General features: G+C 32.4%; 1 protein-coding gene across 5 annotated transcripts in view; it reads right to left on the reverse strand.

Moving 5' to 3' along the window:
* Positions 1–22,803, reverse strand: part of MARCHF1 (membrane associated ring-CH-type finger 1) — an 841,310-nt gene that overhangs the window by 570,167 nt on the left and 248,340 nt on the right. For all 5 annotated transcript variants that reach the window (XM_063809980.1, XM_054683467.2, XM_054683471.2 and 2 more), the window contains exon 2: positions 5,661–5,735. The gene's annotated coding sequence lies outside the window, so the exon portion shown is untranslated. The remainder of the gene's footprint in view (positions 1–5,660; positions 5,736–22,803) is intronic.

Genomic DNA, 22,803 nt, shown 5'->3' on the forward strand with positions numbered 1-22,803 from the left:
TCTCTTGTAATCAGCAAAGAAAACAGCCACAGTTCATGAGAAGGAATAAATAAATAAAATTTCATCATTTTGGTAACTGATAGTCTCTGTATTGATCCGTATTCCATAAATGAATCTCTCTAACTGAAAAGAAACTGAATTTTCCTTTTAAAGACTTCTAATTTTTACACTTATTCATTCAAACTTATGTTATATAGCAAGCATTTCCTCTTCAGAGGTGTTAAGAGCTTTATTCCAAATAATGAAACTTTCATAACTACCTAGTATAGAACATAGGTTAAAACAATAGCAAGAGAAACGTGCACATTTTGCATAAATCTATTTAGAAACCACATTCACCTGGCAGATTAATTACAATAGAGGATCAATCTAAACTCATTAAGAGAGTCAACTCAAGGTTTTGCTTTTGACGGTATGTGGTATATCTCCAAGACCTGTCCAAATCTTCTCATAGACATATCCAACTTTTAGATAGCCTTTTAGCATTCATTTAAACATTTAGAGTTCCTTCCTGACAAAAACAAATTTAATCCTGCACACAGGTACTTCCAACTTCCGGTGATAAGTAGAATTGCCAGCAATACAGGCTAAATAAGAATATGTGTTGCCTAAATGAATAAAGTCATTCAACTTTCACAATGAAATGTCTTTGTTTTCAACATGGTTGGTATCTACAGCATAGAGGTGCTTTTTCAGTCATGAATGAAAAATGCCTGCCTTTCACATTCTCATTAAAACCTCATTTATGAGTTGTCTGCCCTAAAACTCCTATTTTAAGCCTGCTGGAGATAGTTGATAGTCAAGATAATTGTCTAAGGAATAAGCTGCCAACCATTTACTCCTTAAGACTCTTTAGACTTTTTCCCTGTGTTTCCAGATAATCAGAATGCTGTCATAATCACTTTGGTTCCCGGAGTAATTGCATTTAAATTTTGTCCAAGGTGTCTATCAAAGGCTGATACAAGAAACAACCATATGCAGAAGATCTTTGCTATAGTTTACAAAGTCGTATTGAGGATACAGGCTATTATGTTGTTTAAATGCATCAGCATCTTCATAAAACCTAAAGGAGAAAAATATTTCTCTTGATGAACTGCTATCCTTTCTTTTAGACAAGGAGAGTATAACAAATACAAAGCTATGTGCTAAAATGCTATAATTCTCTCCAACACGTTTTATTTTGATAAAAAAATTATCTGTCTAATTTTGTACTTCCCTAGTTAGTGCCATTTGTCATATATCAGTGGTTTTTGACTCACAGTACACATTTTTCCTATCAGTCACAATTTTTAAATTGGATAATATTTAACAACATTAAACACATATAATGACATATTGAAAAGACATAGTGGTAAAATAGATCAAAAATAGGTTACGGGATATTAATTTCTTTTCTTATTCACTTTTAAGACAGAATCTCACTCTGTTGTTCAGATTAGAGTGCAGTGGTGTAATCCTGTCTCACTGCAAACTCTGCCTCTTGGGCTCAAGCAGTCCTCTCCCCACTCAGCATCCCAAGCAGCTGAAACTACAGGCAAGTACCACCACGCTCTGCTTATTTTTGTATTTTTAGTAGAAACAGGGTTTCACCATGTTGCCCATTCTGGTATGGAACTGCTGGGCTCAAGTAATCCACCCACTTCTGCCCCTCAAAGTTCTGGGATTATAGGCATGAGCCACCATGCCTGGCCTGAGATATTAATTTCTATTTCTCTCAACATTTAAGTAAGTGTTTACTCACTTAAAAATTCACTTTTAGATAATCTAGAAGTGCAGTAACAGTATAAAATGAAAAAGAATACAAATGAACTATTTATTTTACTATCAAAATGTCGATAATACAAAAAAAGAGAATAGGTTTGAGATTAAAAAGTTGGAAAAAGGGAAGCCTTGGAAAATAAGTTCAGGATATTTCAAAAATTGGAAAATCTCACTCCATGAATCATTCACATAAACTACCCCCTCCACCTCCTCCATCCTCTTTCTTAAGTTTTATATTTCCATTCATCAGTTCGCTACATGACTTTGCAGTTATTCAGAGTCTGAAATTTGACATAATCTTTGATTTGTCTTACCTTTTTTTCTTATATCAATTTATCAGAAAGTGATAGAATAGCATTTCATTGAACTGTCTCTTGTGACTATCCCTGAACAAAGTATAGGCTGCCTAACATGGAATCAAGACCTTTCGTGGCTTAAAGCAACCTTATCTCCTTAGCGTTGCTCCCCACTATTAATAAAATTCTCTCTGATGAGGATTTCAATACCTTTAAAGCATATATGTAACATTATATACTAAGTAAGTTCCTAAGTCAAGCCTGCTGTTTTTATTTTATTCTATCTGTAATAATGATTTTTGACTAAGTTTTACCTGTATTTTGTGTTCAAAATTTAATTACATTATTCTCTGAATGACTGCAGAATTCATTCATTCATTCATTGTTTTTTTCTACATCCCTTTGAATACACACATGACATGCAAAGGATCAGTTTAAGGTGTTGTGAAAGAGCAAAGACTTATAACATAGTCTGCACTTATAACTAACTGGAATCCCACATTTAATTTTTATATAAATGAATTTTCTCCACAATGAGATTACAGCAATTTAGAAGCAGTGGTCATATTTGGCACTTCTATTCCTCACAGTTTTTGGCAGAAATATTCATTTGATTGAATTTCTTAAATTAAAAAAAAACTTGGAAAAATATAATGTTAATTTTATCTCTACAAAGTTTCTGGAAAAAGAAAGTCTATAAAAATAACTAGCATTATAACCAGAAAGTAGAGTTATTTCTAAGCTAAAATTGCTAATTTAAAATACAAGAAAAATAGTCTCTTTTTATAGGTATTACCTTGTGAAGCATAATCCTCTCTTAAGAGAATGGCAATAGTGGGCAGCATAAGATAGCTGTGATTTTTAAAAGTGCTTATTAAAACATTTGTTTAAATCTATTATAACCAGAGGAAATTAGTTCAGCTCCCAGGGCAATTCCCATTCCAAAAGCAAGGGGTCTATTTTAATCATCTCTTAAACCTTTAGAGAGAACTGTACTAATTCTCCATCGAAAACTGGACAATTATTCGACTGGGACCATAGTTGAGCGTGAGATGCTTTGTGAAACCAGTTACTCTCTCCTCTGTATGGTTCCAGAAAAGCAAAGCCACTGTTGATTGAAGTGATAAAGCTAATGACCTATTTACAGAATGTAAAATAGTAACTAATTTATGATCATATAATCCTAGGTTTAAAAGATTTCATGTTGGATTAATGAGCACTTTCGTCCCCCAGACAGTCCAAGATAAGATCTGTTTTACTTTAAAGGTCTCTCAAAAGAAGGGATTTTCAAAGTGCTATCTTCAGTTATTTCTGTGCTTAAAAACTCTCACAGCTTGAAAATCTACACTAATAACAGTCCAGGTTTATTATACTTTTTAAAAAATCATTACAAAACAAAGAATTGGCCACCTTTTCTATAAGATCTCTCATATACAGTACATGAAGAAGAATAATTATCTCACTATGTCTTCTTTTTCAAATGCAAGTATTCTATTTCCTTAATTTTTTATCAGAGACATGATTACTGAGAATTCTTCATCATAATTTTTATTTCTCCTTGCACCTTTCCCACATATTCCAGATTCTTCATTAGCTGACTCAACCACAAGCATTCAGAGTAATCAAGAAGCGCGTGACCAAAGCAAGATAACATTTCTTCTTGACTTTTAAAAATCATTCCTGGATTTTACTAATCTAAGCTCTAATAACTCCTACATGATACCCAACTTGGGTTTCTCAGACCTGTAGAGAGTGAATGCAGTAAAGAGGAAACAGACTTGTTGTGAAATCCTAATGATCTGTACAACAAACCCCCAGAACAAGAGTTTACCTATGTGACAAACCTTCGCACATACCCCTGAACCTAAAATAAAAGTAAAAAAAAAAAAAAAGAAAAAAAAAGAAAATGTAAATTCACCACTGATAGAACTGCACAGGTCATATGCAACACCAAATCTCTTTGCCATTGTTCACACTTAGGAGCTGATACATGGAAACATTCAACAGAAGTTTCCTATTAATGTACAATTTTTAAGTTTTAATGTTGTTGTTATTTGAAAATTTTAAAAAACCCATTGGAATTGGAGATATATATATATATATATATATATATATATATATATATATATATGTATACACACACACACACACACATAGGTAGCTAAATGATTACTTATTTAACAAATTGAGAATTGATTCTTACTAAATGAGGTTTTTTTAGGGGAAAAACTCGATTATTTCCTTGGGGAAAAATAATAATGTAAATGGATAGAATTTGAAACAAAATGAAACCACTGGGGCACCCTTTAAGTTTAACATAATTATTTTTTGTAAATCTCTTATATAATCTTTATTTCTGCTTCACAATATATGTTAAAATTTGTCTTTCCAAAGTTTCCCCTTTTTATGCGATTCTTCGCCAATTTCAAGATTTTTTTGAACTAATTTATGCCCTTAGAATTACTGGAAAAATTTCTAAAATCTATTCTAACTCTTAAGTGTGTTCTTTATGTTACCATACTCAGCACTTAAGTTGTTCAAAATACTGGGGTAATAAAAATACTCTGATGAAGGGCACTTGTAACGACTATTATGCCACTAAATTCAGAAATTTAGATCCTTTTTTTCATCTAGTCGATCCCTCCATTCATTTACTATAAGGCGATACAATCATATTTTTTTCTCTTGTGAAAAAAAGTCTGCTTCAATGAAAAGCCAAAAAAAAAAAAAAAAAGCTGCAAGTGTGCAAGTGTCAAAATAAATGACTTGTATTACATTCTCTTAACCTACTGTGTCTGTCATAGGAAACTACTTATGGGCAAAGGGACTATTTTATCTCAATATCAGAAAGCAGTTTGTAAAGGAGGGGAACATCTATTTGCTTTATATTGCGTTTCAGAAACTGACATAGCAAAATTTCAACTTTGAGATACTGAGAAGGATCATAAATTTGAAGGTTCAGGAAACATTCAATTTAATGTCATTCTTGATTTTCTACACAATAGCCTTTGGTTGCTCTGGGTCATGTGAAATAAATAAGTGTTATATTCTAATCCATCTAAATCATATAGAGCAAAATAAATGTGATATCCTAATATATCAAACTCATATAGTGCATATCTCATCATGATGAATATGATAATCCTTGAATGTATAATCCAAGTATTAGTAACAAGATAAAATTACTCTGTATCCTAAAGATGGTCAGTATTTAGCTACCTTCATAAAGCCAGTTTCCACAGGTAAAATCAAATGTATTTGTTCACTGAAACAGAGGTACTATAATTACCAATATATTTGCCAAGGTCAAGCCAGCATTACTGATAGCACTGCCCTTTTACCAAATAATAAGATTCTTATCACAAGTCATTAAAATATTGCCCAATAGATACAAGGAAACAGAGTTAATCTAAGAAAGAAATGCCTTTTCATTATTCATTGAGACTGAATAAAATTAAGGTAAAACAAAGTTTGAAAAAAATAAAATCAATTAAGCCTTCCATTAAAACAAAATTAAACTCTAATTCCAAATGAGAAAAGGGATTTTCTGCTGTGGAAAGTCTTCTTTATTTAAAGAATAAAGATAAAAATAGATGAACTTACAAAATACAGCAGTCTTGTTTAATCACAGCAGGACAGTTGAGTATATTCTCTCAGAGTTCTTTTGGGGTACATTTCCTGAAACGAAAATTAAATTAATGTTAAGGCCAAGCTTAAAAATGACCATAAGGAAACTACGGTTTGTATAATGGAAAGACCACACAAATGTTGTAGAAATTTTGGGCCTATGTAAGTAGTCTTTAAAATATAATACTGTTCTTAATTTCATTTCTGCCAATATTCAGATCATGTGAAATAATTTATATAAATTTCTGTATGGTTGCAAAATATCTACATATTTCATAATAAGAAATAAACTGAAGTTTTATTTTCTAATAGGGAATTTCAAAATAATCTCTTCTGGCATAAGATAAGAAGGGTTATTTGAGCCATTTATGTGCTGCCAAACAATGTAAGACACTCAGGAACCTCTCCAAAGACAGAGGCAAAATTTTAAAAGTCAAACTAGAATATCTGGTTTCAATTTGATCTAGTTGTTTGATAAAAATACAGTCTGAATTTGCCTCAAAGTTTTGAACATAATGAGGATGAGTAAAAGGATGCGGTGATTGGAGGATAAGCAACAGCTTCACTTTTGGATCCTTATGTAATCTAAGCAGCACATCAGGAGGAAATATCCACAAGCCATGTACTTCATTACCTCTATTATCCCTTTGTATAAAACAACGCCAACTATTTTATCTCTTGTTTTAGGATCCACTCAATAGAAGACATACATGGCTACAATACTAAATTGCCTTTGTTTAGTTGAAAGGGCTAAGGATACAATTGTGTGTATAATGAGCTGGCATCCATATCTTAAAATCTCTCCATATTCTTTTTCTGCATGTAGAATGATCACAAGAAAGTATCTTAACAAACTAAAGTAATAGGGGATATTATTGATCATTTTTTCAAAGAATGTATACAGTAGCACTGTAGTTGCAGAGAAAACATGACATTTTCATATCAGAGTTGTATCTGTTTATGAAGTCAATGTACATAGAGCTAAAGCAGAAATTGTATAATAGTTATATAAAATGAGTTTGCTTATAGAATTAATAAGTTGATATATAAAAGTCAACCGCTGACACTGGGAACACATTGTAACCACATAAGGTGAGAAAACTAAATTCACACTATATACAACAAATGAAAAATCAGATCAGTTAGAGAAACAACAAAAACAACAACAAAATATTTCTACAAGAAAAGAATACATTGCATAGAACCATGAAAATTTCCATTAATTTTTAAATGTTTATCAACACAATTTTTAAAATAGGTCATTGTTATTATTTCCACTTTCACTGTTTTTTAATAAATTATGTATTACAATTTTTAAATAAATTATGTATTTTCAAATTCTGAAAATAAGATATTACCAATCAAATACCCATTAAACAATTGCAAATAAATTTGACAAATTAAAGAATGATATCTTTCCTTGGCTCAGGATAGTGAGGCCACTGTCTTCCAGCTTTAACTGTGGCTACCTGCAGTTTTGCTTATTTAAGTTGAATAACTTGGAACATTCTCTATTTCAATGGACTTTATTTTTACATATTATGTAGTTTAATGAAATTGGTATACTAAAATCCAAGTTCCAAATACAAGGTATTATGAAATATCATTGGGTGCATTAGCATAATGAAAACAAACAGGAACAAGAAACTCCAAACATATGTTGTCATTGGTTGGATGAAAGAGATTAGGATTATTTATTCTACTGCTTCATGATTTTAGGTTCCCCACATGGCCTTTTGAAAGCTTAATAGCCTGATGCTTTCTGTCTATATACGTACCTTTCTAACATTTACATCCTTTTGTGTAATATGGCATGAAAGACAATACGGAAAGGGAGAAAGAAAGGAAAAGAGAGAGGGAGGGAGAGATAAAGAAAAAGAGGAAAGAAAGATGCATATTTATGTATCTGCGGAAAGGAGGGAGCTCTAAACTGTGGTTAGCACTGGCGTTATTACCTATTTGGGCATTTGGTGAGGTGGGTGCCAAAAATCTCTTTGTATGAATGACTTAGGTGAATCGTGAGAAAAATCTAATAAATAGTTGTATAGGTACGTCTATCTGATAAATAAATTATTCAGGGAGGGGTAGGGGGTATGTCAAAATTTAAGCAACAGATGGTGCATAACCATTAGACATGAGATTTATCTTTCAACACAATCTCCCTTGACTCATTGCATATTATTTTGGAAAGAACAAGGATGTAAGTAAAAAGTGAAATACTGGACTGCTTTGGTTATTCAAATTGAGCACAACACTTCTCAGGGTGACCCACTCATTTTAAACATCATTTTAATTTTTATATAAAAACGATAACTGTTTAACCCCAAAATAGGAGACTTGCATATTTATTAAAGCAAACTTCCAGTAGAGGGGATAAAGGATTCCATTATAATAGGGTCAATAAACATCATTCCACTGGGGCTTATAAAGGAGGGACAAGTTGGTAAACTAAAGATTTGTGAATCGAAAATCAGTGTCGATTTAATAACATATATAACCTGTGCTTCTGAACAAGTAGCTGAGCTTCAAAACATATGTTTATCTACCTATCAGTCGATTTATCTATCCATATATCAATAAATGAAATGATTAACCAAACAACTATTGTTATATGTATGTATACATATATGTATATTCATAAAAATAAAAACATATCTCATTGAACTTAATGCACTGGTTATATTTAATATATTTTTATTGCCATTCACATTATTTTCTTATTGTTTATTGTAACATTAAGGTTTTTCTGAGTTCCCTGTTTAAGTAAAAGATGCTTCCAGTATGATATGAATTACATAAACGCAATTAGCATTTACCCATTAATAATTCAAAAATAAGTATTAATGAAGGCTTAACGATTTTTATATAATGACCCATTCTTTAAATGACAGGAATTGTTAATATTTAGTGCAGAAATTTAATCAGTATAAAATTAAATGCTGTGTTAAAATTTGCTTTATCCCAGTTTATAAGTATTATATTATATTATGTTATATTTTGCTATTTTTCCTAAGTACAATAAATGCAATAAGATTTACAATGAAATAATCAGAAGATAACTATTGAAACAGCTTATTTTATTATGATAAATAGTATTGAGACAAGAAAAAAAAAGGGAAACTACACACACACAATACAATGTTTGGAACATTGCAAAAATTTTGGAGAATTCAGAGTGAATTACCAAAAAAAAAAAAAAGGCAGAGGAAAACACTTCAGAGCTATTAATTTTAGCAGAATATAGTACAAATCGTCACTGATGGAATGGCACATGAAATTATCTCCCACTTCCATGTCAATGACTACTGACCTTCAAGAAAATCTAGCAGACAAAAACAAGTTCTGAAGAATCATCAAATGAAATGTGTCCCCTTACAATCTCAGAAGGTGGACGTATTTTTAAATATTCAGCAATGAGCCACTCTTGCTGAAAATTTTGCATCTTATATAAGAAAGTTTAAATTTACAAAAGACAGAGCAGTAGGAAGTTTGAGGGTGGTTATTTTATTCTGATATTTTTCAGATGAAAAAACTCATATGTTCTCGGCATACAAAGGGTCTTATATATGTTTTCAATTTCTTCAGGGATAAAAAACATAAACCATTACTTAAGAATGGGCAATAATCAGTCATGAGCAATGAGGAAACATGAATAAAATAAACTGGACAGCAATCACAGTGTTAGATATTTATAATTAAAGTCTAATTTGGAAAAATCAGTAACTACTTTTGTTGAAGAATAGAGACTAAATGAAGATATGGCATGTTGTTGTTGAACATATAATATACATAATTTTGATTTTGGCAAGGCAAATGTGTTCAGAAGATCATCCAAGAAAGTTTATGAGAGCGATAATGGAAATTTTCTGCATTTGGCAGAGACCATAGTAAAACTTGATAATATTGTGAAAGAATATTTATTCAGACTACAAACATTGGCATCAAGTAATGTGACACATCATTTAAGAAACTATATACAAAACTGAAGAGACATTGCAGAAATGAGTCAAGTCATTTTGAATAAAAGAAATGCTAAATGTTATTCAAATTATTTTGGATACAGCTTATGGTGTAAGTTTGGTATAACAAATTATAAATATTATGAATCTGATAATTCAAATTTTTCAATACCTTAAAATAAATATTTCTGAGAAAATTTTCCAGGAGATGAAACAATAAGATACAATTTTAATGGATTCTTAAAATTCAAAATCTAGAAAGAAAATAATTCAAAGATTTGGAAGATGTCATAGTTCCCACAGATACACACAGAAAGCAACAGATTTCAGTAGAAGGTACATAAAAGACAATTCTAAGGAATTCCAAATTTTAAAATTTGCTCTCCTATCTCTAATTATGAATACTTTAGAATAGAGAAAAACTTTCTTTGGCTATCACTGATCTTTTTTTGTAAGGTTTAAAATCTAAATAACTTATCTTTACTTCATCAAACTTTAGATGATATTGATAATTTATCAACCATAAACATGAAATAAAGCATTATTATAATATTATTATAATAGTTAATGGGAAAGTTAAATTAAGGCCTTCATATCACTAAAATCTCAAAACTGTCATGCAAAACATTTACAGATTTCTTAATAGTAACATATCATCATAATAAATATATAAATTCTAGAATGCTAGAAAATAGCATACTTTCCAAAATATCTGCTTTTAAATTTATTTCCTAACTAACTATGCAGGCTGTACTAAATAAAATTAACATTTTAGGGCAGGAGTCTGCAAACTTTTTCATTAAGGGCAAATAACTAACTGTCTTAGGATTTGCAGGCCACTCCATTGCACTGAATATTCTTCTTCATTTGCATGTATTTATGTGCACAAGTGTGTGCTTGTGTGTGTGTTTACAATCCTTTAAAAAGAGAAAAAGCATTGTTAGCTCAAGGGCCATATAAAAGCAGGCCACAGTCTCTAGTTTGTGTTACAAGAGTTTTGTTGTCTAATACAGTAGCCACTAGCCACGTGTAAATTTAAATTTAAGTAGTTAAAATTAAATCAAATTTTAAATTCTCAGCTTCTTAATAATTACAATTACTCAGTCACATGTTGCTAGTAACTATCATCCTGAACACCACACATAGAAAGCATTTCCAGAAAGTGCTATCAGACAACACTGTTGTAGAGAAAAAAATACACAAGAAACAAATGTGTGTGTGTGTATGCATACCATTTAAATTAGGAAAAATAAAAGAATGGCTAGATCTCTTGACATTGATGCTAACTTATCCCAAGTAGAAAATTCCAAAACTAAGAAGACATAATTGACTATGAATTCTATTGTTAGCCCATCTTTTATACAAAGTTAAAATCCATATAAATATGCCAAATCAATGTCTCTTTTAAATAATAGAATAGGCTGGGCGTGCTGACTCACGCCTGTAATGCCAGCACTTTGGGAGGCCAAGGCGGGTAGATCATTTGAGGTCAGGAGTTTGAAAGCAGCCTGGCCAACATGGTGAAACCTTGTCTCTACTAAAAATACAAAAATTAGCCAGACGTGGTTGTGCATGCCTGTAATCCCAGCTACTTGGGAGGCTGAGACAGGAGAATCGCTTGAAGCTGGACGGCAGAGGTTGCGGTGAGCCGAGATCGCACCACTGCATTCCAGCCTGGGTGATAGAGTGATATGCAGTCTCAAATAAATAAATAAACAATAGAATAATTTCTGCTTGAATATAAATTTTTGTAATAACAAAAGATAACTTTCTTCTTATTTTAGGTCAAGGCTTATCCCTTTTTAACGGAAATACAAGTTACCTAGGAACATTTTAAAAGGTGGATTTGGCTTCATTAGATCTGAATTGGGCTGTAAATTCTGCATTTCTAGTAAGTTCCTAGGTGATGCTGAAACTTCTGTCCATGGACAAAGTATGAAGAGCAAGTTTCAGGATGATGCATTCAATTTGGTGACGATAAAGGTAGCTATGTAACACACCCAATTGATATTTACTAAAGCTAATAAAAATATGTGTTAATGAGAAATCGGCCAATCAGGAACTAAAAACATTAAGTGATTCTTTAAAATCTAGCATGACACTTATTGAAGTTCTGTAAAATATCTACAGTAGTAATTTGCCAAATACTTCAAAAGTGTTTCTCAGAATGTACTCAAATGTCTTCAATACCATTTGCCAAATAAAATGTACCTTCTCAACACTGAAATTATGAGAAACAGCTGTCTGTAAAAAGACTATCAAATGTATCAACCTTTAAAACCTTGAATGTAGAAAATTCAATGTAGAACACATAAGCATTGAGGCTGTCATAAATAATTGAGTTACAGATTTCTGATTTCTATAACAAAATTTCAGTTACTTAAACCTGAATCTCTTTCCAATGAATAAAGATCAATAAGAATATAAAATAAAACTACCCATATTCCATAGCACAATTGTGACATAATTATAAAACATTCAATAACATGTAATGAACATGTAAATAAACACTTAAAATCAACATTGAAGCTGGGCACGGTGGCTCACATCTGTAATCCCAGCACTTTGGGAGGCCGAGGCAGGCGGATCACTTGAGGTCAGGAGTTCAAGACTAGCCTGGCCAATATGGAGAAACTCCATCTCTACTAAAAATACAAAAATTAGGTGGGCATGGTGGTGGGCACCTGTAATCTCAGCTACTCAGGAGGCTGAGGCAGGAGAATTACCTCAACCTGGGAGGTGGAGGTTGCAGTGAGCCGAGATCCACCACTGCACTCCAGCCTGGGTGACAGAGCAAGACTCCATCTCAAAACAACAACAACAAAAATCAGCACTGATAGTTATAAATCTATTCAGAGGTAAATTAAAAAACACATAAGTGAGATCAGTGAAGTGATTTTTATTAATGATAGAATACAGATAACATCAATTAGTGCTCATAATTGTAAGTATAGAAAAAGAAAGTTTAAGCAAAGAGATAAAAAGGAACAAACAACCCAAAATGCATATAATTGAAGTCACTCAAAAAGTCACTAACAAAAAAACAAACAATGGAAAAGACATAATATTTTAAATAAATACTTCAGTCAAATATTCCAGAAACTAAAAACAAATATTTTTATATGGAAAACATTAACTTGTACTTTGGAAAACAGTAAACCCCAAGACAGAACTTAATATTCTATTAAAATTATTAGATTTTGGGGATTACAAAAAATCTTATGGGCATACAGCAAAAAGAAATTATTAACAAAAAAATTAAAAGTGACCACAGATTTCCTAATAGAAACATACAAAGTTAAAAGAAAGTGGAAAAAGATATAAATATATATTTATAAAGATATTATTTGTATAAACATATAAATAAACTGCAAAGTTTGATAAATATCAAAAGAAATACAAAATAGAGCAAGGAGAAAATCTAATATAGAAAACAGTAATATATAATATAATACACCCATTTAAGCTTATAAGACAAAGCTCAGACCAAATATATGATATCAATCATATAAATGTCCAGTTTAATATATCTTTTTTCACAAAATAAAATTCAATTCTATTCTTAATACAGGAGCCATAGCTAAACAATATTGATTAAGAAAAGCAAAACATAAATATGTATGAAGGTATTACAGTAAATGCAAATCAAATTAAATGCTAAACAAACATAGTAGCTTTCAATTCTGAAATAAGAAAGTAAAATTCAGGTCCAAAAACACTAAAACAGGTAACAACAATTTATAAAGCTGAAAGAAAAAGTCACAATAAAGATATAAGAGTTATAAGTATCCAATAATATAACACCACAACTACCGTTAAAAATTACAAACTCAAGTAGATATGAGAATAAATTCAATGAAAAAAATATAATACGGGACTCTCCCACCAAGAAATAAGTGGGAAAAATTTATTAAAATATATAAGGATAAAGATAACCTAAACAACATAACACATTAAGGTTTTTTGCATACCAAAAATGGAAGGCACATCTTCTTCAAATAAATAAGAATTGACTACACATTAGACCCTAAAAAATCCTTAGTAAATATCCTAAAGTATGAATGAAACACAGTATTCCCCAGTCACAATGCAATAAAACTAAAACTTAATACAAAGCTTATTAAAGTTTCTTTCTTCTTCAAATTTTAAAAATTTCTTTTGTACAATTCTAGATTTGAAGGGATAATTAAAATCAAAATTAAAATATCTCAAAAAATAATGATAATGAAAACTTAGACTGTCAGAATCTATAGGATTATATAGTATAAGCAATAATCAAAAGAAATACAAATAAATACAAATAAAGAAATACAAATAAGAAATACAAATAATAAATACAAAGGTCAATATAAATGAAAAAAATATTAAATATTAAATCAAATATTAAATCAAAAAGCTAGGAGATAAAGTAAACCAAAAGAAAGCAAAAGAAATAAAAAGTAAAGATAACACAAAAATTTAGGTTAAAAATTTTAAAGATTAATAATTATGTTTGGTGACAATTAATAAAAACATGAGCCAAACTAATACATAAAATAAATAAATCAAAATGACACCAACTGAGAATTAACAAAAGTGGAATAACCTTTGAATCGTTGAAACTAATAATGTTTTAAAAATCCTAAGGCTTTTCGCACAAGTTTATACAAATAAATTTGAAACTAAGGCTAAAGCAGGTAATTTTATAGAAAAATACAATTTACAAAAGTTGTCCACAGCAGAGAAAAAAAGCTTAAAATGGATCAATTTTCAAAAAGAAAATATAAAAAGTTATAAAATAAATACCATGCACAAAAGAACAAGACTTAGATTTTTTCACAAATGAAATCAATCATTCATAGACCTAACAATGCCAATAGTATTTAAATTGTTCCTGATAACACATAAAAGATCACTTATACATTATTTTTATGAAGTGAATATATAACAGATAACTAAATTTGATTAAACTGCACTATTAAAAAAACTACAGATCAACCTGATATATTCAGTTATAAAAAATCATAAATAAAATATTATCAAATAGAACTTAACCCACACAAAGCTGAAAATCAAGGGATAGATAAAGATATTCTATGCCAATGGAAACCAAAAGAGAGCAGGAGTCGCTACACTTAGACAAAACAGACTTCAAGGCAAAACAGTAAGAAGAGACAAAAAAGGTCACTATATAATGACAAAGTGGCCAACTCAGGAAGATAATCTAACAATTTTCAATATATATGCACCCAACACTGGAGCACCCAGATACATAAAAGAAATATTATTAGAGCTAAAGAGAGAGATAGGGCCCAATACATTAATAGCTGGCAACTTCAACAACCCACTTTCAGCACTGACCAGATTTTCCAGATAGAAAATCAACAGAGAAATATCAGATTTAATCTGCACTATAGACTAAATGGATCTAATAGATATTTACAGAACATTTCATCGAAGAACTGCAGAATACACATTCTTTTCCTCAGCACGTGGATCATTCTTAAGGACTGACTATACATTAAGTCACAAAATGAGTCTTAAAACATACCAAAAAATGGAAATAATATCAAGCATCCTCTCTTACCACAACCGAATAAAACTAGAAATTAATAACAGGAGGAATTTAGAAAATGATGCAAATCCATGGAAATTAAACAATATGCTCCTGAATGACCAGTGGGTCAATAAAGATATTAAGAAGGAAATAAAACATTTTCTTAAAACAAGTGATGATGAAAACACAACATACCAAAACCTATGGGATATAGCAAAAGCAGTACTAAGAGGGAAGTTGATAGCTATAAGTGCCTAGATCAAAAAAGAGAAAAAAACTTTAAATAATCTAATGATGCATTTTGAATAACTAGAAAACAAGAGCAAACCAAACCCAAAATTAGTAGAAGAAAAGAAATAATAAAGATCAGAACAGAAATAAATAAATTTGAAATAAAGGAAATAAAAAATATCTAGGAAACAAAAAGTTGTTTTTTTGAAAAGTTAAAAAGAATTTACAAACCTTTAGCCAGTTGAAGAAAAAAGAGATAAGATTGAAATAAAATCAGAAATAAAAAAGGAAATATTACAAGTGATACTTCAGAAGCTCAAAGGATCGTCCGTGGCTACTATGAGCAATTATCTGCCAAAAATTGGAAAATCTAGAAGAAATGGACAAATTCCTAGATGCATACAACCTACCAAGATTGAACCAGGAAAAAATCCAAAACCTGAAACAGACCTGTATTCTCCATTCTCATGCAGCTATAAAGAACAGCCCAAGACTGGGTAATTTATAAAGGAAAGAGGTTTAATTGACTGATAGTTCTGCATGGCTGAAGAGGACTCAGGAAACTTACAATCATGGTGGAAGGGGAAGAAAACACGTCCTTCTTCACAACGCAGCAGAGAGAGATGTGCTGAGCAAAGGGGGAAAAAACCCTTACAAAACCATCAGATCTCATGAGAACTCACTCACTGTCATGAGAATAGCATGGGGGAATCCAACCCCATGATTCAATTACCTCCCACCAGGTCCCTCCCATGACATGTGAGGATTATGGGAAGCACAATTAAACATGAGATTTGGGTGGGGCCACAGCCAAACCATATCAAACCAATAACCAGTAACAAGATCAAAACTCTAGTAAAAAGTCTCCTAGAAAGAAAAGCGCAGGATCTGTTGCCCTCACTGTTGAATTCCATCAAAAATTCAAAGAAGAACTAATATCAACCCCACTCCAGCTATTCAAAAACTAGAGAAGGAGAGATTACTTCCAAATTCACTCTACAACATCAGTATTATCCTGATAGCAAAACTAGACAAAGACACATTAAAAAAAATGAAACTACAGGCCAATATCTCTGATGAACATTGATGCAAAAATCATTAACAAAATACTAGCAAACTGAAATCACCAATACATTAGGAAGATATTCATCATGACCAAGTGGGATTTATCCCAGGGATGCAAGTATGGTTCAACATACACAAATCAATCGATGTGATACACCATGCCAACATAATGAAGGACAAAAACCATATGACCATTTCAATCAATGCTGAAAAAGCATTTAATAAAATTCAACATCCCTCCATAATAAGAACCCTAAAAAAACTGGGGATAAAAGGAACATGCCTCAACATAATAAAAGCTATTTATGACAGTGATACAAGAGTTAAGAAAAATTTACTTAGCCAGATAGTGAGGATACGGAAGTCCTCAGTAAGATTTTCCTTTTAATGAAAAGCAGCCCCAACTTATTTTCCTTTCTAAGGAAGAGTAGCCTGTAAATTCAAGCTGCAGACATAGATATTGGCATTTGTGCCAATAATGTTCAAGATGGCGGCTCCATCTTTCCTTCTCTTTGTCAGCCGCATGTACAGTAAGGAGCATATAAGATAGTGCTGATCAACTGGAAAGCCCATTTGTATAATAAGATTAGGGTGGGGCGGCCACCCTTCCCGCATGCTATGTAAACATCATACCTGATAGAACCAATCTATGAGCCCTATATAAATCAGACACTGCTTCCTCAAACCTGACTACAAAACCTGTCGCATCCACTGCCCACCAGTCTTTTCTGCTGGGAGACCCCTCTCTCTCTCTAGAGAGAGCTGTTTCTCTTTCTCTTCACTTCTGCCTATTTAATCTCTGCCCCTAAACTTCTTGTGTGTGTTCGTGTCCTAAATTTTCCTGGCGCAAGACGATGAACCCCAGGGCATATACCCCAGACAACATAGCCTCTTCAACAGACCTACAGCAAGTATAATACTGAGTACTGAAAAACTGAAAGCCTTTCCTCTAACATCTGGAACACGACAAGGATGCCCGCTATCACCACTGTTATTCATCAAAGTACTGGAAGTGTTAGCTAGAGTAATCAGACAAGAAAGCAATTCAAGAAATTCAAGAATTTCAAGAAAGAAATAAATGGCATCCAAACTGGAAAGGAAGAAGTCAAATTATCCTTGTTTTCAGATGATAAGATCTTATACTTGGGAAAACCTTAAGACTCCACAAGAAAACTATTAGAACTCGTAAGCAAATTCAGTAAAGTTGTAGAATACAAAATGAACATAGAAAAACCAGTAGCCTTTCTATATGCCAACAGTGAATAATGTGAAAATGAAATTTTAAAAAGTAATCCAATTTACAATAGCCACACACAAAATTAAGTACCTAGGAATTAACCAAATAAGTAAAAGACCTCTATAATGAAAACTGTAAAACACTGATGAAAGAAGTTGAAGAGGACCCCAAAAGATGGAAAAATACTCCACGTTTATGGATTAGAAAAATAAATATTGTTAAAATACCCATACTACCCAAAGCAATCTATAGATTCAGTGCAATCTCTACCACTGACATTCTTCACAAAAATAAAAATTTTAAATCCTAAAATTTATATGGAACCATAAAAGACCCAGAATACCCAAAGCTATCCTAAGCAAAAAGAACAAAACTGGTTTAATCACATTGCCTGATTTGAAATTGTACTGCAAAGCTATAGTAACCAAGCAGCATGGTGCTAGCATAAAAACAGACATATAGACCAATGGAACAGAATCGAGTATGCAGAAACAAATCTACACACCACAGTGAACTCATTTTTGACAAAGATGCCAAGAACATACACTGGGGAAAAGACAGTCTCTTCAATAAGTGGTTCTGGAAAAACTGGATATTCATATGCAGAAGAAGAAAACTAGACCCCTAGTTTTCGCCATATATAAAAATCAAATCATAGTTTCACATTGGGGAAAATCTCCAGGACATTGATCTGGGCAGAGATTTCTTGAGCAATACCTCACTAGCATAGGCAACCAAAGCAAAAATGGACAAATGAGGTCACATCAAGTTAAAAAGCTTCCACACAGCAAAGGAAACAATCAACAAAGTGAAGAGACAATCCACAGAATGGAAGGAAATATTTGCAAACTATGCATCTGACAAAGGATTAATAACAGAATATAAAAGGAACTCAATCAACTCTATAGGAAAAAAATTGTAATAATCTGATCAAAAATGGGCAAAAGATTTGAATAGATATTTCTCAAAAGAAGACATACAGATGACAAACAGGCATATGAAAAAGTGCTCAACATCACTGATCATAAGTGAAGTGCAAATCAAAATTACAATGAAATATAATTTAATTACAATGAAATATAATTTAAATATAAGCCACTTAAAATGGCTTATATTCAAAGACAGTCAATAACAAATGCTGGTGAGGATGTGGAGAAAAGGGAACCTTGGCACACTGTTGGTGGGAATGTAATTAGTACAACCACTATGGAGAACACTTTGGATATTCCTCAAAAAACTAAAAATTGAGCTGCTATAGGATCCAGCAATCCCACTGCTGGGTATACACCCAAAAGAAAGAAAATCAGTATGTGGAAGAGATATCTGCACTCATGTTTGCTGCAGCAGTGTTTATAATAGCTAAGATTCTGAAGCAACATAAGTGTCCGTCGACAGACAAATGGATAAAGAAAATGTGTTATATATACACAACGGAGTACTATTCTACCATAAAAATAATGAGATCCAGTCATTTACAACAACATGGTTGGAATTGGAGATCATTATCTTAAGTGAAATAAGCCAGGCACAAAAAGGCAAACATTGCATGTTCTCACTTGTTTGTGGGATCTAAAAATCAAAACAATTGAACTCATGGACACAGAGAGTAGAAGGATTGTTACCAACGCCAGGAAGGATAGTGGAGGGTGGAGGGTAAGTGGGGACAGTTAGTGTGTACTTAAAAAAAAGAATATATACAAAGAATGAATAAGACCTACTATTTGATAGCACAATAGGGTGACTATAGTCAATAACATAATTATATATTTTAAAATAACTTAGAGTGTAATTGGATTGTTTGTAACTCAAAGGACAAATGCTTGAGGGGATGGAGACCCCATTCTCCATGATGTGCTTATTTCGTATTGCATGCCTGTATTACATGTGCCCCATAAATATATAGACCTACTATGTACTCACCCACAAAAATTAAAAATAAAAATAAATTTTAAAATAGAATTCAACTGAATGATAAAAAACTTAAAACATCATTACAAAGGTGGGAGTTTATTCTAGTAAAGTGAGAGAATGCCTCAATATCAGGAAATTGACTACAAAATTTATTAGGTAAATATACTTATGGAGAAAACTTTCATGATCATCTCCATAAGTTCTGAAAATTTTTGTCATTTAACATTCATTCTTAATAAAAACATTATGAATAGGACTCAATGAATAAATACTTAACATAATAAAATATATACATTTCACCCAAAAGTCATTGCACCTCCCACTCTGCATTGGAAGTTTAGAATGCCAATCAAGCACATGAGACACAGTATACTTCATTCAGGACCAAGTTTAAGTTAAGAAAGAATGTAAAATAGGAAATCCAAAATGTACATCAAGAGATCTTATGAATTCCAGGCCACAACTTCTGGTATCCAAAATCACTCCTGAAATGATTATTATTTACATATATACAATTCCAACTGCCTGGTACAAAGTGTTCAACTCAGTACATAGTAACCTTATTATAAGCTCACATTTGCGTTGGATCTGCTATACCAGGGATCCCCAACCCCTAAGCTGTGGACCAGTACCAGCCTGTGGCCTTTAAGAACTGAGCTGCACAGCAGGAAGTGAGCAGCAGACAAGTCAGCATTACTGTCTGAGCTCCGCCTCCTGTCAGATCAGCAGGGCATTAGATTCTTATAGGAGCACAAACCCTGTTGTGAACTGCATATGCAAGGGATCTAGGTTGTGCAGTCCTTATGAGAATCTAATACCTGGTGATCTGAGGTGAAACAGTTTCATCCCAAAACCATCCCTGCCCCATTCTGTGGAAAAACTGTCTTCCACGAAACTGGTCCCTGGTGTCAAAAAGTTTGAAGACCACTGTGTTATACACCTATGTTCCCTGAGTTAATGTTGTAAATTTGAACAAGATCAAGTCTCAGTCATTCCTGGGGTCAAACAACTAAGGTTCCAGTCTTCATCCTTTAATTGTAAGCAGTATCATAGTTAATAATGCTAAGGTCTGGATGCTTTTGTCCTTCCAAAATTCGTACATTGAAATCTAATTACCAATGTGATGGTATCAGAGAGTGAGATATTTAGGAGGTTATTAGATCCTGAGGGCAGAGCCCTCATGAATGAGATTAATGATGTTATAAAATAGACCCAAGGGAGTTATGTCTTCCCTTCCACCATGTGAGGACACCGTGAGAGAGAGACATTTATGAACCAGAAAGTAGGTCCTCATCAGACACCGAATCTTCCAGTGCTCAATATTGGATGTCCCAGTCTCCAGAACTGTGAGGAAAAGAAATTCCTTTTGTTGATAAGTCACTCACTTTATGGTATTTAGTTAAAACAACCCAAATGAACAGAAATAGAAAAACTGGTATGGAGAAGTGGAGGTGCTGCTGTAACAAATGGCTGAAAATGTGGAAGTGGCTTTGGAATTGGCTAATGGGTAGAAATGAGAAGAGTTTTGAAATACATTATAGAAAAACTCTACCTTGCTATGAACAGATTAAGGGTGGTACTGGTGAGGGCTCAGAAGAAGAGGATTTCTGTAGAAAAGGCTTCAGTCTTCTGGAAAAAGGCTTGAGTAATACTGAACAAAATGTTGGTAGAAATGTGGATGGTAAATGCCATTCTAACGAGATCTCAGAAGGAAATGAGGACTGCGCAGTGGCTCATGCCTGTAATCCCAACATTTAGGAGGCCGAGGCAGGCGCATCACTTGAGTTCAGGAGCTCAAGACCAGCCTGACCAATATGGTGAAACCCCAGCTCTACAAAATACAAAAATTAGCCCACCATGTTGGTGGGTGCCTGTAATCCCAGCTAATCTGGAGGCTGAGGCGGGAGAATCGCTTGAACCCAGGTGACGGAGGTTGCAGTGAGCAGAGATTGTGCCATTGCACTCTACCCTGGGCGACAGAGTGAAACTCCGTCTCAAAACAAAACAAAACAAAACAAAGAGGAATATGTTATTGGAAACTGAACTGGAGAAACAGTGACCCTTGTTATAAAGCAGCCAAAAACATGGCTGAATTGAGTTTCTGTCCTCGTGTTTTGTGGAAGGTAGAACTTGTAAGTGATGAAATTAGTATCCAGCTGATATTTACCTGAAGCTGTATCTAAGCAAAGTTTTGAAGGTGTGGCTTGTCTTCTCTTAAAAGCTTACAGTAAAATGCAAGAAGAGAGAAACAACTTAGAGTTTTTTATTAAAAAAGAACTTAAAATTTTAGAAAATGCTCAGCCTGTCCATGTTGAAAGAAATAAGAGCAACACAATGGTGCTCACTATGTTCACTTGTGTTAGATTTATTAGCCAAAGCAGTCACATAAAAGAATTAGATATATGAGCATTGAAAAAAGGGGAAAACTATATTTCCAGATGATAAAATGTATTACATGGCATATTCAAGAGCTGAAACAATGCGGAACCAAATGTTAAACCAAAAAATGTAGTAAACTAGAAAAATAAAAAACTGACATTCAAGAATTGAAGATATATCATGAGAGGGAATAACTCACTTATTATAGAAGTGATGAGAACAACAAAATGATCAAAGAATTAGGAATAAATTTATAAAAAAAATTATTTGAAGAAAGCTTCAAAATATTTATGAAAGATGCAAAGTAAACAATAAACATAAAACAATAATTTTAATCCAAGGTAAGACAGAAATTTTAAATTATTCCCCCAACATGCTAAAGTATTTTCCTTCTAAACTCTAACAAGTTGATACTAAAGTACAAGTGGCAGACACAACAATGGAGAATTAGTGAGCACCTCCTGAAAAAAAAAAAAAAAAAATGAAGGGGGCTTAGCCCCAGCAAACAGTAAAACATAATATAATGCCTCTGTAGATAAAATAGGATAGTATTGGCTCATGAATAGACATAGAGTAGAAATTCAAGAATTAGAATCATCAATGTAATTCTGAAGAATATGAATTTTTAAAACAAAAATGTGAGGATAAATGTGTAGCTATTTGGAAATCAATTAAAATTGGATCTATGTCTAACACCACAGACCAGAATTACTTTAAGAACATCAGACATCAAATCTAAAAAATAAGAGAATGAATACACAAGAAGAAAACATGGATTAATTCCTTATAATATGGAGGTAT

Source organism: Pan troglodytes, chromosome 3 (assembly GCF_028858775.2).
Source record: "Pan troglodytes isolate AG18354 chromosome 3, NHGRI_mPanTro3-v2.0_pri, whole genome shotgun sequence".
NCBI classification, from domain to species: domain Eukaryota; kingdom Metazoa; phylum Chordata; class Mammalia; order Primates; family Hominidae; genus Pan; species Pan troglodytes.